This window comes from Acanthochromis polyacanthus, chromosome 12 (genome assembly GCF_021347895.1).
Source record: "Acanthochromis polyacanthus isolate Apoly-LR-REF ecotype Palm Island chromosome 12, KAUST_Apoly_ChrSc, whole genome shotgun sequence".
Taxonomy (NCBI): Eukaryota; Metazoa; Chordata; class Actinopteri; family Pomacentridae; genus Acanthochromis; species Acanthochromis polyacanthus.
Window position 1 is genome coordinate 32,408,155 of NC_067124.1, and position 12,000 is coordinate 32,420,154.

The 12,000-nt window shown below is 42.6% G+C and overlaps 1 long non-coding RNA gene across 1 annotated transcript; it reads left to right on the forward strand.

The window, feature by feature from the left end:
* The first annotated feature begins 8,886 nt into the window (after positions 1–8,886).
* Positions 8,887–11,640, forward strand: LOC127536608 (uncharacterized). The gene is made up of 4 exons (XR_007945700.1): positions 8,887–9,039; positions 9,461–9,558; positions 10,042–10,171; positions 11,341–11,640. It is a non-coding gene; the product is annotated as an uncharacterized LOC127536608 (long non-coding RNA).
* Positions 11,641–12,000: the final 360 nt, after the last annotated feature.

Sequence of the window (12,000 nt, forward strand, 5' to 3'; positions counted from 1 at the left end):
GGCCTCAAGGAGCGAGCAGTGACTGAGGCCTGTGATAATATGATAGAGAACACAATGGCCAACATGGAAAATGCTGTGAAACTAAGAAAAGCACAACACAGACTGACCTCATGCAACATTTCAAGAACAACTCATGAGGCTCCTTTCTTCATAAATATGAGATGAAGCTCCAACCTTTCAGAAATGTAGGTTAGAACAAAAATGCTATACATTCGTAATACCTCGTGAATAATCATGATGTATCTATATCGCCTCTTTTAGCAGCAGACGCATGCTCTGCACAGCCGAATTTATTTCCTGCTTTGATCCTATTCTGTGTAACTGTCTTATTCACAGCTCGGATGCACTACACCACTCTTAACATCCTCCTCCGTAGCTGCAATCACACAGTAGTGCCATGACACCTACATTTGCATAGAAACAACATGCTGAATGTGTTTACACTATCTGCTGCGATGCACCGCTTCTTTTGCACCCAATGTGAGGTTCCTGCGCAATATGTGCTGGTGCAGCAGAACATATATACTACCCGATCCCGCATTATTGTCACAAAGACAAACTCCAAACAGATTGTGAATAGATTATAGAGTGCAGGAGTGTGTGTGTTTGCCCTCCTCTTGCCCTCCTCTTGCCCACGTTAGAGCAGCTCTTTCCAGAACCGAGTCTACCTGGGCGCCATTTTGGCTCAAGAACCAGAAGAAAGCAGCTCTCCTTGACGTGAGCAACGTCCGAACCTGAGTGACAAATGCAGAATGTCACAGACAGGTGTGTGTGTGTGTGTGTGTGTGTGTGTGTGTGTGTGTGTGTGTGTGTGTGTGTGTGTGTGTGTGTGTCTGTGTGTCTGTGTGTGTGCGTGTGTGTGCCTGTGGCTGCACTCTGCAGTGCCACTGAGAGACAAAGCACTGGGAGTGCTCCACAGGGATGACATCATCAGTCTGGGATGGTGTCTGCCTTGTCTGTCTCTGGATCGGGATGCTCTAGTTCGCCGTTACATCCCAAGAGATCGCACACCGCATTGTTTATGGCAACACTCCTACTCATCACACCTGTTTTTATAAAGTGCGTAAAGGCACCAAAAAAAGGGTGCGATGTAGGAATTTTTGCACAAGCAGATGCTTCATGGAACTCCGTGAAGCTGCGGCATTTTCCTCATGATTCCAAGTCTGCAAAGACATCTTTAAAGCAGCATATGTGCATGTGGACGTATGAGAGCATGTTCGTATAACAATCTGCTTGCACATATGCGCCATGTGCAGCATCTGCTAGGCTGGAAAATGAGCCGGTCACTGGTGTAAAAAAAAATTAAAATCTTTGCTATATCAATCCCTGGCATAGATAGAGGAATATGCAACGGTGCTCCCCTCCCGTGTACATTATCCTTGCTCCTCACACCTTGCAGTATGTCTGGCATTCGAGTGTCTGTCCTGGCAGGAGAACAGCGTTGTGTGGTGGATGATAAAGAACGACTGACAGTGCAGAATCAGCACAATTCTGATATATGCTCTCCCCCCCCGCTCTTTTTTTTCCCCTCTCTCCCCCCTCTTCCAGTAGGGGAGGAGAGCCGGCTATAACGCACTGCAGATGGCTGCTGTCTCAACCAACAGTCTGACATACTGAGGGGGGGGAGCAGGGGGGAGGAAGCAGGTAGGTTGTGGGGTAATGAAAAGGGGGAAAACGATGCATGTGTGCGTGAGTTATAGCTTTAAAGCAGCACATGTGTAAAAGCATAACGTCCTCTACCTGTTGTATTACAGATATCACAAATTACTGCAAGACACATGGTTTCCACAGTGAGTCTGTATATAATGAACGTGGCTCATGCAATTTTTATGTATGTGGTGCATTGTGTTGCTGCTCATTGGGGATGTATGGAAATTATATGGAGGGTGTTGAAAGAAGGGGAAGGCGGGTGGCTTTTTTCTTTATTCTTGGAAAAGCATCTCAGACTTGCTTCGCATTTCATCTTCTCTAAATTCAGTAATAGTGTTACTTGGGTAGGCTTTTAAGATTTGGAAATTTAATAATAGCTTATTTAGCAGCTGTTTTCTATAAAATAGGAAGCAGCTGGATTGTATTCTGTGCTGATTTCTACAAATATTGTCTTTATTATTAGGGGGAAGACTACTGGAGCTTAGTAAAAAAGAAAAAAAGACATCCTAGTGATGAAATCAGGAATTAAGCCTCCCTCATATCTAGTAAAATGCTTTGCACAGTCTCTCCTCCTAGTTGAAAGTCAGTCGTAGGATAAAAACAGTTATTTCTGCTGCATTAAGAGCGACAAGCAGCAGGTAGTCGTCCTAACAAACGTGCCCAAATATTAACCCACAAAATAACTTATCAGGGGAAGACACTTCATGAGGACTTTGCCCCAAAAGAGAGAGCACCATGATTATACCTTGAGCGAATAAAAGACGTTTTGCAGCTGACAACGGACGAGTCGATTCATTAAACACCAGGAGGTCCTCTGGCTGAGTAACAAAACATACTTACCTCTCTGCTGGTGGTGCACTAGACGTGGCAAGGAGTGACTCCGCAGGGAAAGCTAGAAGGTTGTACAGTTATCTCCGTGCTGTTTATTATGCGAAACCATACAACCAACTACCTCACACTGCAGAGCACAGAGTGTAGAGCTGCTCTCCAGACAAGATCTTCAACAGCAGGTGTCTGTGTACTTTACACCTGTCTGCCTCCCGTCCTCCAGTCGACCAATTACCTCATGCCCCACTTTACTCCTGTAGCAGCACGTTCGTAGAACTAACGCCCTCCTCGCTGAATCATTCAGCAAGTTTTGATCCCGAGTCGTACAGAAGGGATTTGTCCTCTTTGATTTCAAGGTGTGCATGTTGTGTTGTGCTATAGAATAAGTTGGAAATTGATTCACAAGTGTCGAGGTGTGTGTTTGTGCATGCATGTGGTTGTAGTATAGAACTTTGTTTTAATTAATAGCGGGAAAAGAATGGAAAGCGATGCATGTTGTGGTTCTACAACAATAAACGGAGATTACGATCAAACTGGGGGAACTATTCAAAGTTGCACCCCAAGAAACGCTGCAGTGACACCACAGGACAAAGGAAGGTTATTTTAAGTACACACAAGCACAGAGACTCTCAGTTGCGCACACGTAGCTCAAGGATGAAGGTAATTAAATATAATGGAGCAAGGTGAGACAAAAGTCAGAACTTTGACAACTTTGGCACACAACTACGAAAATCCTTTGACACCAAAGCCTCTCATGCAGGTGAAACTACTACAAAAGCTTCATTTCCGATGTTCATTCACAGCATTTCCATTCATTTCTTAGGAGTTGTTGCCCTCTACTGGTGACTGTGCAAACTCCAGCTCACTTCACTTCCCCACTTCTCTCAGCTCTGGTCTTTCAGTACCAGCCGACTCTGCAACAGAGCAGATCTAAATCTATTTCTCGGTGCAAATCACAAAATCAACGGCCGAAATTCTTGTCTCCTCTTTTATAAATCATCACCATTAGAGAATCGTATTGTGCTTTTTCTTTTTGCGCTCATACATCCACACACGCAGGCTGCAGCACTTCATCCAAATCAGCTGTCCGATTGGACTTACTAGCTGACAGGTTTTCATGGGAGTTAAATGCCATCTGCCATAACTCTGTCATCGCCATCGAGCCTGCCGTCAGCTGTGATGTCTAAATCTGGGGGAACTTCTGCTTCACAGTAAAAAAATAAATAAAATACAGGAATTTCCTTCATGTCACACGCTGAGTAAGACACAAAAAAAGAGACTTCTAAATTAAAACTTTCGAGATCTGTCGGTGCTCTCTGAGGGAATCATAATCGCTGTGCGCTACACGTTTGCTGGCACAATGATACATTCCAACAGCAACAAGCCAGGAGTGTTATGTTACTCGGATTCAGACAGAACTGGGGCAAGATGATATGCTGTGTAAATGCCATTTGAAGACTTTCAAGAGACCCTCATCAGAACTGAAATGCAATAAGAAATGCCGTCAAAATAAAGATGGTGAACTGTGAATATTTATTCTGCGTTGCCGACAAAAGGGAGCAGCATGTAGGAGCTCTGCATTCTCTGCATGAAATCGGTGCTTGGCATGTGGGATTTAAGGAATCCATCTCCCAACAAAGAGGCATTAGAGAGAAACTAGATAGCCCATCTTAAAACCTTTAACTGTTAAAGTGTTGCCAGGTGAATTTGTGTAATTATGAATTTACTTCTCCTCCTCCTGCTTTCTTTTCATTTTTTGGTACAGTTCTTACCCACCTCTTTCGATCCCTATGTCCCAAAATGCACCTCTTTCCCTTCCCCTCCCTTCCCCTCCCCTCCCTTCCCCTCTTCTCCTCCCTCCCTCAGTCGCTTTTTTCTCTCCTTCAGCCCTCATGGGTCCCCCATTTCCCGCCTCTTACCCTTTTAACCACCCTCTGTCCTCATACCCGCCTCCTGCCCTCTTCTCATCCACACATGCCGGCTGCTGGTCTTTTTCTTTCTTATTTTTTTTTAAACATACCCACAACCTCCTCCACTTTACCCCGTGTCGGCAATATTTTCACAGTCAAATCACGCAGAAATGCAGTGTAATAGTGTCAATGTCAGCTATCCTTCACACCCTCTCGCTCCCTCTTCCCTTGTCTCGCTCACTCCACCCTTAAACATCGAAGCTGAGAAAAACTCCTCCATTATGAAAATTTTTTAAAAAAACAAAAAAAAAGCATCTGAAGCGATTCCTAAATGGGGTGGTGTCACTTCAAGTTCAAAATTCCTCACATACTTGATCATCATCCACATACAGTGACACAGAATGTGATAATCCTTAAAGGCATGTCAGAGATTTCACAGATTCGACAGCCGACACAAGACTATTTCGCTTTCAGTGATTTTCATACTGTAGGTGATGAAACGAGCATGATGCAACTCTGGGAAAGATGGGAAACACTCAGCGGCCTGAATGCGCAGCAGCACCTGATTCTGGTGCACCAAAAAAAATTCCAGTTGTTATAGCTAATATTAATGTAACCTCTGCTGCTCTTTTGCATCTGAATATTGCATGCAGCCTCTCTGAGGGTAACTTCATGTTTCAGTGTTTGTGATGTTAAAGAGCGACTGCCTGATCTGCAAAAACATGAATGCGTTTTGTTTTTGTTTTTTTCCCCAGGTGAAAGCAATTCTCTATCCTACACTAATCTGCTTTTGGTTGACGCCAACCTCATATACCAAGATGGCAAAATGAATGTTGCCATGGGAACCTTTTGCCTGGCAACCCCAACAGCCTGGCAACTAGCCAAACTGTTGCTATGGCACAGCTGTCAATTTGCGTATGCTGGAGATTGGTGTGTGACTGGCCTTTAGAAACGCCGCCCCTCACGAAGTTTCCAATCACGTTCACGATGGAAGAATGTGTCTGAAATTGAAGACTTAAAATTTTACAGTGTGATGGTGGATGTGTCTAATTAGAGGAAGGAAAAAAAAAAACAGCTTGTCCGTTATTTTGCCCCCCGATGAAGCACCACAGAAGCATCCTACTGTAGAAATGTGGATGATTTTATTTTGCATTTCGTACTATATCTAATTTTAGACAAGTCATGAATTATTTTGATCTCTCTACAGCGTCTGGTGAGCTGCATCACACTGGCTTGATAATTATTTCATATTTTGCTGACAGTGTGCGAGCATTATTGAATTTTTGAGATTTCTTGCCAAACAATTCAAGGACAAACGCTGTATTTTAGATACAAGGCCCAAAGCTCCTCAGAGCTATCACAATCTGCTATGCTTGTGGGTTTAAATTAAACACATATGTTTGTGCGTGTTTATATTTTTTATAGGGCCAGCATTTTGGCTTGCAGCGTGCCAAAGCATCATTTGAGAAACGGAGAAAATGAATGAATTTTGTGAGTAAGGACACTCTGGCTGAGCTATATTTAATTTATGTCCATTTGAAGTAAATCTGGAACAAGAAATAAATGTAATCACCATGGGGGACCTTCACTGATATGTGGACAAAGACAGCAAAATTAATATGAGCTCAGTTTCTAAATACATTTACCCAAGTGCTGTGATTACATATAAATTAAATCTCTTTTATTTTACTCCAGTATTACTATATTGTGCAACTTTATACTTCTCATTTCTCAGGCAAATATTCTCATCTTCATTCCAGTCTGACAGCTTTAGGTCTTTTCCAGATTACTATTTCATACCCTTTCTGTACAGCAAAAACTGCATGTCTTCAAATGTAGTGAATCTAAAAGTTAAACTGAAGGATGTTTCTTTATGGGTTGAGTAAATTCTCCTATTTTCTAAGCTCCACAAACTTTTCAAACTGCCCCTTGGGTTTGCTGAAAAATGCATAGTGAAGATAAAAACCGGAATATTTTTCGTGAAAAGTTTCCTTTTCACAGCAGCGATTCTACAAACATAGAAAATTAAGCACTGCTGTATAGGAAGCAACAATATTAAAAACATGATGTATTATAGTAACACTAATACTGACCATTGAACGAGGATTTTTATTTTTGATTCTTTGAGTAGGAAGTTTTTGAATGTAGGACTTTTACTTGTAGTGGCGTATATTAGGAAAGAAAGAAAAGGAGAAGGATATATATTTCATTACTGAATTACGGTGAGAGTTAGACGATAAAAAAAGTGCAAAGACTCAAAGTGCACATGACTGAAACTCCGAGGAATAGAACTTTATAACGAGGGTTGGACAAAAATCCAGGCTGCAAATGATGAATATGGTTTTGAGTGTAAATATGGGCACTTTTAAAAAGGGGCCTGCAAAAATCATGGAGATGCACTAGTTGAGGTTTATTATATTTTACAGATTAAAAGCATAGTTTGACATTTTGGTCACGAATCCTGCAGAATGTCTATTCCTTTGCTTTTTAAGCGATATATAACCGGGCATACATGCAAAAAGAAATGCCCCATCTTAGTGTGACTAATATCCTGATTAATCCAAGTCCTGGATGGATTTTTCTCCATTATTGGCTGCCAGAGGTATTCCTGCATCATCTGCTGATATTACATTTGGCTGTATGTTGAACAAGGACGGTGCAGATAAACACGACTGCCAAAGAGGAAGAATAAATGCAGCACATGTAATGCAAAGCAGACTCAGTGCAGGTGTTTATGGCTGCGTACGCCAACACATAATATGTGTGTGAATCATCTATTCAGGTTTTTAAGATAGATGGGATGGGTTAAATGTATAGAAATATTACCTTGAGATCACTCCTTTGTCAGCGTGCGCCAGGTGTGCCTCGTATTTGAACCGGAGGCCGACTGAAAAACAGACACACACACATCATGGTTAGAGGGAGTGAAGAGGGCCTCGTGAATAGAAAGACTGTTTAACCAAGAGGTCACAGGTTCAATCTCTGCAACAGCTGAAGTGTCAGAGGACAAGCTGCCGACTTACTCCTGAGCCGCTGGAGGGAACAGCATCAGCTCCAAAAAAGCAACGCACACGATCGCCTCCGAATTTAATTTAAAATGTGCAATCACAAAGAAAACAGAAGTGAAACGGTGTAAAGAGTGCAAACATGCAGAGTGTAAGGCTCCAGCTCTTTTGTTATGTACGTGTTTTAATATCACAATTAAGATATGAGGGAAATAAAGGATACAAGTATCCAGAGCAGGGGTCATGGTTGAGCACATAGAGGCAACAATAAACCAGATGACACAATTAGAAAATAAATTATCATCACGTAAAATGAAACGAGAGAATAATCAGAGGTTGTTTTTGTAATAAACATAGAACAGAGCGATTAATGCACACCGCAGAGTTAATTACATTCTAATTGGCCTCATTTTGAAAGCTGCACTTAAAGCTGAAATGTTTTGTGTTGTTTCATAAGTGCTGCAATTAATACATGTTTGGATATTTACAAAATGATCCCAACACGATCGGCGCTCGGCTTAACCGTGGCCACTTGCAGTTTGCTATGAGGGAATTAGTGAGGGTAATTCTATTTGACACAATCAGCGCTCAGAGGTATCAAATGCGGACTTTACTGGAGGCAACACTGTTACATAAATCCATTTTTATGCTCGCTATTCTGTCTAAGATTGCTTAGGTAAACATTTAAAGGGAGTTCAGATCTTGATATTTGAAAGCCATCTCATTGCACACATGCGTTCTGCAGTGTGGACAAAGCATTGCACCAGCTTGGAGTGCTAAGCCTCCTGCTCCGGTTTGATAAATATAACTTCAAAAGAAGCAGCCAAACAGCTTTAGCTGGCCGACTGCACAATGAGCATAATAACTCCCCACCTCCTGGGAGCTCCAGCCTAGTTCATTTACCCTTGCAGAGCGCTGCCATGTCTGTATGTGCACATGTGTCTTTGTTTCACCGGCTCTCGGAGGCTCCCCACCTTTTGCTGTGTACAAAGCGGATGTATGGAGGAACCTTTTGGGCCTAATTTTTACAGAGGAAATGCAGCCTCCCCTCCCTCCTCGCTGCCTCTCCTCCCTTCTATTTGCCCCTCACATGTAATGCCTGATTGACCACAGAGCCCCTTAAAGAGGTCAAAGGGCAGACAAAACAGTCTGGTGTCATGGCAACCTGTGTGCCACCAAACAGAATGGCAGGGAGGGAGGGAAGAAAGCAAAGGAGAGGAGAGGGGGGGGGTTCAAATGCGCTGTCAGTTAAACCTTTAAGAATGCTGCTTTGTGCTCAGGCTAATGCGAGCGAAACATACAAACATGTAATGCACCTGCGCTATGAAATGGACCCTCCTAATTTGCACTCCGCAGCCCAGAATAATCAGGCGCAGTCCCCCCGGTGCAATGCAGTTAAGTGTATCGGAGTGTCGGGTGAGGCGCGCACGCTCACAGGGGATGTGTGTGGCGTCGTGCGCGACGCTGAGCGCGTGCACGGCGAGACACTTCGGTGTAAAAGGTTCTTTGTGACCGCTCAATGCAGTGGCAGCAGCAGCAGCGCGATGGGGGGAGGGATGCTAACAGATAAATGGGAAGCAAATGCATTCAGATCAATACTGAGCCGAGAGAGGGCGAGTGGGGTTGAGAAGAGAGAGTGGAAGGTGGTGAGTAGAGAGGGAGGGGCCACGGAGGGACTGATTAATCATTCCTGTATTGTTATTGACTTTCTGTTAAAGGGAGTGAGTCAGACTCTGAATTATGTGCCTGTGTGTGTGCGTGTGTATATATATATACACACACACACACACACACACACACACACACAGACACACACACACACACACACACGTATATATGTGTGTGTGTGTATGTGTGTGCGTTGTACTGTATTCGTTGAGAACACAAAGTCATCAGTTACAGGTCCGGACTTCCCAAAGGTTTGTTGCCGGCGTCTCGCTTTTTGCATTCCCCGTGTGTAGTTACAACTTTTAGGCCGTTGGTTCACGTAGTCAGCACAATAACTGCCAAGCGTTAAATTATTCATGTTTTGTAAAAAGAGCTAATACGCCGTTCCATTTTGAACAGGAACAGGGAAGCGAAGGAGGCGAACAGGAAATCCCCCGTGAGGAGTTAACGAGGAGCTGACGACTGAACAGACACAACAGAGGAGCGAGGGAGGGAGGGTGAGGAAGGGTGAGGGAGGGAGGGGAGTAGACCTGACATCTGACCCTCTGACTGTGACCTTGTCCATTGTTTGAAAGGGCAAAGACTGGGCACACCTGAGGCCACGTGTGAGCACATGATTTAATACTACAGCAGATAATTCTCTCAAACCTGCCAACATTTGTTCCCCTCCTGCACCAAAAAAAAAAATCAAACCCTAATTAAATAAATAAAACCGGCATAATTAGTTTACAATTATAACAGCATGACACCAGTGTTGAACGACGCCAAAGGCGGCGTTTTCCTCTAATAGCAGTGCTTTTTTTTTTTAAAAAAAAGAACAACTTGTCAAAGGACGGAGGGCCGGCCTAAGTGAATGAAAACCCCTTTCAGTGTTACCTTGAACTTGAACAATGAGTCTGGTGTTTGCACTGGGGCCACTTCCTGACCTTTCCATCCCTCTGTGGAAGCAACCAACCGCAGCCTCTCCTTTCATCTTACAGATGTGACCCCGCCGACCCCCACTGACCAAAGAACAGCCGGCAACGGCAGGTTTTACTTCCACTATATGGACTCCTCAACCCTTGTGAAAGTTTTGCTGCGAGCAAAAGTTTGCGTGTTCTCTTCAAACAGGTGATGCTGACACATTTTTTTACTGTTACACTAAACTGCTAAGTGGAACTAAAAATGGGTTTTGACAGTTGATAGCACACTGTAATAAAAAAAAAATCTGAGAAACTGGCAGCGAGGGTGCCAGAAATAATACTTCAATGAAACGGTGGCATACTGTAACATTCAAAAACTGTGAAACAAAAGCAAAATATGAGTCAAATAATAATCTTTTGTAGTAGATTTACAAACCGTAAACAGAGTAATTTTACTGTCAAACAAGTAAAATTATTAATAGTAAAAATAGAGCTTTTTGATGTGGACATTATGTAAAGTTTTGGCCTGCTTATTTTACAGTTAACATGTAAATGAATAAAATTTTGTGCGATTTTACTACATGTTATGCATAAATTTGTAAAATGGGGAAAGTCTCTTACATAACAATAGATTGTTCAAAAACATCGCAGTTGAAATTGGTAAAGAACCATTCTTAGCTCCACAAAAAAAAAAAAAAATGTAGCAGGATCCTCTTTAAAAACCCTTGACTGTGAGCATTTCTTTGAAGAATCCCCAAAGATATCTCAAAGAGCCACAAAAAATGCTACTTTAATCATTTTTTGCTCTAAAGAACTGAAATACATTTGTAAAGAAAGTATTTTCAGGGTTTTCTGGTTCTATTTTTTATTTATTTCTTTATATGGTTTTCAAGCAAAAATGTAAGAAGCTGCAACAGTTCTGGATCTTTTCTGGTGAAATAATACATTTAATATTTTGGACTTGAGAAACTGATGGTTCATACATGAATTATTATTCTATGAATCAAGAAAGCAATTGATGATGAAAAGAATAGCTCGTTTCGCATGATTACCAGCTTCCAAATACCTCAATAAAAAAGGACCTCAAAGAGCTACATAAAGTACATGAACAACCATCTCCGAAATAAAGATGCTTTTCAGTTTGTCGTGGTGCTTTGAGGAACCAGAGGACCTTCTGGAGAACCTTTGTTTTTCTGAGACTGAGGTGTCGCAGTGACAGTCAACCTCCTGAACCACGAGGTTCATTTCTGAATGATTCACAGAGCAACTCACAAAGAATCCCTCCTCTTCTTCACCTCCTCCCCTCCTCCATCATCAAACCCTTTCTTCCTCCCGCTCCCAGTCTCGCCTTTTCACCCACTTGTCTCTGCCTCTCAGACAGCCTGCTTCTTTACACCTTCATCTTTATTTTCCGTTCCTTCTTCACACCACCCATCCTCCTCCTCCTCCTCCTCCTCCTCTTCCTCTTCCTCCTCCCTGTCTGGCACCACAGAGCTGGCACACTCGGGGGAGTCGCAGTGTGACGTGGGCACCGGTGACACCTCCGACACCATTGCAGAGCTTGTGTATCACCGGAGAGTGTAATGGAGAGCCTCGTGAACGCCATCAATATGGTGCCAGAGGAGATGTAGTGACACTTTAAACCGCTGTCAATAAACCTTTTACGCTTCCCGCACATATTTGGCATTTTTTTTGCTTGATAAATGATTTAAAGCATCGATTATCCGTGCCGTTAGTAACTTAACCCCTCGGAAACCCCAAAGGTGTGAAAGTCTTCAAAAGCTGTCAAAATTACACTGTCGATCTGATCCAGAAGCTGTAAAAACGGAAAGAATAGTTTGATTTTCAACGTTCTGACAGTTCTTGAATTAATAATGCGCCTTTCCATTGTCATTCACATTCTGAGTGAAGTGATTCTGAGCTTGAAATTGTGATATTTCAAAAAAAAAATCCTTTATTGCACATGTCTAATCTGAAAAAGTCACCAAGATTAACATGTTTGCACTAAACAGGTTCCAAAAAAAATTAAAATTCTGC